The sequence below is a fragment of the Carassius gibelio genome, chromosome A7 (assembly GCF_023724105.1).
Source record: "Carassius gibelio isolate Cgi1373 ecotype wild population from Czech Republic chromosome A7, carGib1.2-hapl.c, whole genome shotgun sequence".
Lineage (NCBI taxonomy): Eukaryota > Metazoa > Chordata > Actinopteri > Cypriniformes > Cyprinidae > Carassius > Carassius gibelio.
This window is the reverse complement of record NC_068377.1, coordinates 2,093,927-2,100,106: the sequence shown is the minus strand read 5'-3', so window position 1 is coordinate 2,100,106 and position 6,180 is coordinate 2,093,927. Positions and strand designations below refer to the sequence as shown.

The 6,180-nt window shown below is 46.5% G+C and overlaps 1 long non-coding RNA gene across 1 annotated transcript; it reads right to left on the bottom strand.

Moving 5' to 3' along the window:
• Positions 1-213: 213 nt before the first annotated feature.
• On the bottom strand, positions 214-1,789 carry LOC128016364 (uncharacterized). The gene is made up of 3 exons (XR_008184157.1): positions 1,702-1,789; positions 888-905; positions 214-370 (listed from the first exon to the last, which is right to left on the bottom strand). It is a non-coding gene; the product is annotated as an uncharacterized LOC128016364 (long non-coding RNA).
• Between the last annotated feature and the right edge of the window lie 4,391 nt (positions 1,790-6,180).

Genomic DNA, 6,180 nt, shown 5'->3' with positions numbered 1-6,180 from the left:
CAGAAATATTGAAACAATGTTGAAATTTCAACTGAACTAAGGATCAACGTGATTTCAATGGAATTTCAATCATTTTTAAATGTTAATTTTAAATGTAATGCCATAAATTAAATAGCCTGCTTTATCTACAGCCAGGATGTAAAACATTTATGGAACATTTAAAATCTTGTATAAAACACAGAACACACCACACTATTTCAAATCAAATTCATGTTTATTAGCCTCTCTACTCTTTATTTACACTTCATTGTCATCTGATGCCTGCATAAGTTGTCGTCCAGTCCCTCCTGCCCGGTCTGGCGCATAGCGCAGCCACTTTTGGGTGAAAATTGGGTGATGGTAGCTGTCCCCATCTGCTGAGTAAGAACATCTAAAACAGAAGATAAAATCACAATGCAAAACAAATATAGCATTTAAGTTAAACAAAACATATATTTGAACAAATTCAGTAGCCTAGGCCTATGATTTTTCAATGATCGGATAAGGCAATAAGTCCTCGTGTTGTAGGCTAGATCATATTTCCCCTTAAAGCACTTTTCAAAACTGCCTGTTCATGGATGTATTCGAATTAAAGGGAGGCAAAAAGGATTAGCTTGCAGTGACCTCTTTCATAAGGAAAATGTATGAGGCCAATTGACTCAAAAATGTTTATGTTTATTATTTTATTGGTTCAGAAGTAGTTGTTAACTCCACAAATTTAATATAAATGACTGGATACTAATTAAATAGTTAATGTAGATTAGAGTTACCATAGACAAAAGATGTTTTGACAAAATAATCATAGACAAAAACCGTTGCATTCAGTTTTTGATGAGGTTTTGGGCTGGAAAAAAAAAGTTGTTTGCAGAAATAAAATAAAATGAAATCAAAAATGTTGTTTTGCTTACTTGGTGTGCAATAGTGATCTGTAAAGGAACAGAAAAGACAAAAATCTCTGTTAAAAACAGCAATTAAAATTCACAATCATACAGTGTGACTGTACTTTATACATATGTACTCAGGTAACCAATCTGTTATTAAAAATATAAAAACAAAGAATATAAACAACATAATATACAAATTAAATATACAGTGGTTTATTCTTTTCAGCTACAGTTTATGTAATAGTAGCATTCAAGAAATAAATGTAAAATATAAAAAACAAAATACACTTTAATGTAGGCCTATAAAATATACAATTCTCATTAAAGCTAATGAATTACACCCCATTAACTGGACTCCCCCGGCCTCTCAGATCACCATAAATGTTAAAGGGATTTTAATGCTAAAATATGCTATTTTTTTATGTTGCACTTTCTTCCTATAGTGAATATCAAGCTACAATATATCTGTTTGTCAGCTCAAATGTTTCAGTGGTAGAACTTTTGCCTAGCGTGTCAGAGGTCCGGGTTTGGATATTAAAATGAAGTACAATAGTTGTGCAAGTACAATGCTGTATCACTTGCGACGCTAACATCCAAAAGCAAATGAAATCCGATGAGTACAACTGATGAGTAGTTTACACTTTAGATTAGGGGGTGCAGAAAGCTTTGTAAATTATTTATAATGTTTATTGAGATAATAGTACAATGTTGACATTTCAATTATTTATAAGTGATTAATAATATATTAACTAGTAACTATTAACCAATAAGGATTTTGTTTGATTCAGTTGTTTACTGAAGGCCCTGACTGAAACTCCAGGGTACTCAGGGTACTTACTGTCTGACAGCAGGTTCACTCAGACTCTGCTCATCATCACTGAAGAGTCCAGGAACAAAATAAGCCATCTGACACAGAGACAACAATATTTACTCTGCAGTTCCAGGTTCATTAGAAGGAAACAAGATAGCAGAGGTAAGATGCAGATAAAAGACAGAATAATATATATAACAACAATAATAACATATGTAATATACAAATTATACTACTAATAATATAATCTTAAAATAACAGAATCTATATTTTTAATTTTAGGTTGAGTGTGACTTACGTTTTGATGTCAGGGACTTCTTAAAATTGGTGAAATATATTGGTGAAAAAGGCATATTAATGTATTTCATGAGCTTCTTTCATGAGTTCACCTGTATTTCTAAGTCAGTATCTCCCTTCAGCCACATTTCTGAAGGGAGTTAACGTTACTGACTTAGAAATACAGATTTACTGAAGAAGCTCATGAAATACATTAATATGCCTTTTTCAGAATATATTTCACCAATTTTCTTTTCAAAAATCTTGGAGTTTCACTTTGTTCTGTATAGTTTTTTTCTGTCCTCCTGAAATCACAGAACAATTTATATTAACATCTGTTCCTTTTCGGGAACTCGAGCTGCGTCGTAAAACGCTTTGGGGAACGTCCCTGACGAGACCGACTCTGAATATCGTGTGCAATCTGTCCAATGGACGAGCGTGACGTCACGGAGCGGGGTGACGTAGCGACCAGGAAGCTATATAAGCACGTGCCGTGCAGCTGGCTTCAGCTTCGCTCTGTCAGCAAGCGCTCTGTGTGTGCATGTTAAACAGTCTGTCCCGTTGGTCCTATTTATTGTTGTCTGTCTCTTAGCCATAAAAAGATCGCTAATACAGCTAAATAATGCCAAAGTCAAAGCAAAAGACCAAGTATTTGAAGGGCGATTCCAAGCCGCGTTACAGATTGTGTGTTCCTCCCTGCCCTCGCTACATCACGAGTGGGGATACACACAATCTGTGCGTGGCTTGCCTGTCCGCATTGCGAGCGATTGCCAATGCGGGCGCTTCGATCCCGGAGGGCTCTCTTCGAGGAGGGAGCCTTCACCAGCGTTCCTCGCGGTGCTGGCCCCGCTTCTGCCGAGGCAGAGCGGCTGCTGCACTCGTGGGGTTCGCAGGTGGATCTGTCAGAGGGAATGGAGACGGGCCAGTCCTTATCTCCTTCCTCATCTGCCAGATCAGGCGCCCAAACCCTGGGTTCGGAAGCACGCTCGTCGGTTTCTTCCCCCCAGGGCGAGGGATCAGCTCTTCGCCTCTCTTCCTCCGAGGAGGTTGACGTGGAGACTGTTGCTGGGGATTCGCCACCCCTGTCGCCCCAGTATGAGGAACTTTTGGAGGTGGTTACACGCGCAGTTGATAAATTAAAAATCGAGTGGCCTGCAGAAAAACACACTGAGCCGCAGAAAAGCAAGCTAGATGAACGCTTTCTGCGGCCGAGGCAACCACCTCCACGCCGGAGTCTACCATTTTTTCCCGATCTCCATGATGAGTTATCGAGATCGTGGAAACACCCGTATTCGACCCGCCTCTTTGGCCCCGATTCACTATATTATGGCAACGTGATAGGGCTGGGAGAGCGGGGTTATAGGACGTTGCCACGGGTTGAACAGACGCTCGCGGGCTATCTGTCACCCGGCTCGGCATCGTCCCTAAAGGCTCCAGGATTGCCCACTAAGCCGCTGCGAGTTACATCATCGCTTGTGGGCAAAGGTTATGTGGCAGCAGGTCAGGCTGGGGCTTGCCTTCACACCATGGCAGTCCTTCAAGCTTATCAGGCCGACCTGCTGAGAGATATCGATGAGGGAGAGGGGATTAAGTCTGAAGATATCGAAAAGCTTAGAAAGACTGCTGATCTCTCCCTCCGCGCCACTAAAGAGACCGCTCGCGCGATTGGGCGGTCTATGGAAGCCTTAGTGGCCGCGGAGAGGCATTTGTGGCTGACCCTGTCAGAGATAAAAGAACGAGACAGGGTCTGCCTTCTGGACGCCCCGCTCCAAGCCTCTGGCCTGTTTGGCGACACAGTCAACACTGTCGTCGACAGGTTCCAGGAGGCACGCAAACAGGCGGCGGCGTTCCAGAATTTCCTCCCTCGTCGCTCTCGTGGTGCATCTGGGCGGGAGATCACCACGCCACATACCGGCTCCTCATACCGGGAAGCGCAAAAACAGAGTGTCGCCGCTCGTGTTCCCCCACGTCGGGACCGAGGACCCCAGCGACGCTCTGAGTCAGGGACTTCCAGAGTTAAAAAGCCAGATTTAAGAACAGTTATCGAGGCCCGGAAGTCCTCGACGAAAAGATCCTGACATCAGGGTCCAGAGGGTAGCCCCTACTGGGGTAGAGCGCGGTCCACCTCAGTATACGGTGCCCGCCTCACCTCAGTGCCCTCAGGAGGTCGGCCTGCCAACCCTGCCAGAGTTTCAGGGCGCAGCGGCCTCCAGCGAGTACTACTCCCAGCTATTTCCGCCCGTGAGCGCAGCGGAGCTGGGATGCTCGCCGCCCCTTCGGGGGCCTCTTACACCAGAGGTCAGTCTCGAGAGACTGATTCCCTTAGTAGATTATTTAGCAGCGTGGAAGCTACTGCCAAATGTATCTCAGTGGGTCCTGCGTACAATAGAAAAAGGCTATTGCATTCAGTTCGGTCAGCCACCACCGAAATTCAACGGGGTTACACCGACTGTGGTCGGCCCCCGGCAGGCTCTGGTTATGGAACAAGAAGTGAAAGCCTTATTAAGGAAGGAGGCCATCGAGGTGGTCCCTCCTCTAGACAGGGAATCCGGATTTTACAGCCGGTATTTCATAGTTCCAAAGAAGGATGGGGGGTTGCGTCCGATCTTAGACTTATGTCTCCTGAACCGCTCAGTTATGTCACTGAAGTTCAAAATGCTCACTGTCAAGCAGGTTGTAGCTCAAATCAGATCCGAGGACTGGTTTGTCACCATAGATCTCAAAGACGCATACTTCCACATATCCATCCTTCCACAACACAGGAAGTTTCTGAGGTTCGCTTTCGGGGGCAAAGCTTATCAATATCGAGTACTTCCCTTCGGCCTTGCACTCTCACCCCGCACGTTCACGAAGTGTGTAGATGCGGCTTTGGTATCCCTCCGTATGCAGGGCATCCGCATTCTAAATTATATCGACGATTGGTTGATCCTAGCTCAATCAGAGCAGATGGCAGTTCGACATCGAGATGTCGTTCTCGCACATATGGGGGAGCTGGGTTTGAGACTAAATGCCAAGAAGAGTGTACTTTCTCCAGTTCAGAGAACCACCTATCTAGGCGTAGTGTGGGATTCGACCACGATGCAGGCACGTATGTCTCCTGCTCGGATCGAGTCGATCCTCACATCAGTCGAGAGAGTCAAAGAAGGCTAGTCACTCACTGTCAAACAATTCCAGAGATTGTTAGGGCTGATGGCAGCTGCGTCCAACGTGATACCTTTTGGCCTGCTGCACATGAGACCCCTACAGTGGTGGCTCAAGTCCAAGGGCTTTTCCCCGAGGGGAAATCCACTTCGATTTATCAAGGTCACGCGGCGATGCCTTCGTGCCTTAGACATGTGGAAGAAACCTTGGTTCTTGAATCAGGGCCCGGTGCTGGGAGCTCTTCGTCGCCGTGTAACGCTAGCGACAGACGCGTCCCTCACCGGTTGGGGTGCGGTCATGAGTGGCCACCCTGCCCGCGGTCTGTGGAGTGGTCGCCATCTGACATGGCACATCAATTGCCTAGAGATGTTAGCAGTCTATCGAGCATTAAAATATTTCCTCCCAGACCTGAGAGGTCACCATGTGTTGGTGCGCACCGACAACACATCAGTGGTCTCTTATATCAATCACCAGGGGGGTCTGCGCTCACGCCCCTTGTACAAGCTGGCATACCAGATCCTTCTCTGGTCCCAGGGCAAACTCCTCTCGGTCAGAGTAGTGTATATTCCTGGGAGATTGAATGTGGGAGCAGACATACTGTCGAGGCAGGGGCCGAGGCCCGGGGAATGGATGCTTCACCCCGAGGTGGTGAAGCAGATATGGAGAGTGTATGGCAAAGCTCAGGTGGACCTCTTCGCGACTCGAGAGACATTGCAATGTCCCCTCTGGTTCTCTCTAGTTCATCCAGCTCCTCTGGGACTGGACGCTATGGTACAGACCTGGCCGAGGCTTCGTCTGTACGCTTTTCCCCCTATCGCTCTGCTCCCGGGAGTTCTGGCGAGAGTACACCAGGACGGGGTCCGTCTTCTATTAGTAGCCCCGTTCTGGCCGGGCCAAGTATGGTTCTCAGATCTAGTCTCGCTCCTCGACGGCTCTCCGTGGGAGATACTGATCAGGACAGACCTACTCTCACAGGCGCAGGGCACGATAATTCACCCTCGCCCGGAGTCGTTCAAGCTGTGGGTGTGGCCCCTGAGGGGGCACATCTGTTAGCAGCTGGTCTCTCAACTGAGGTTGTTGAGACCCTAC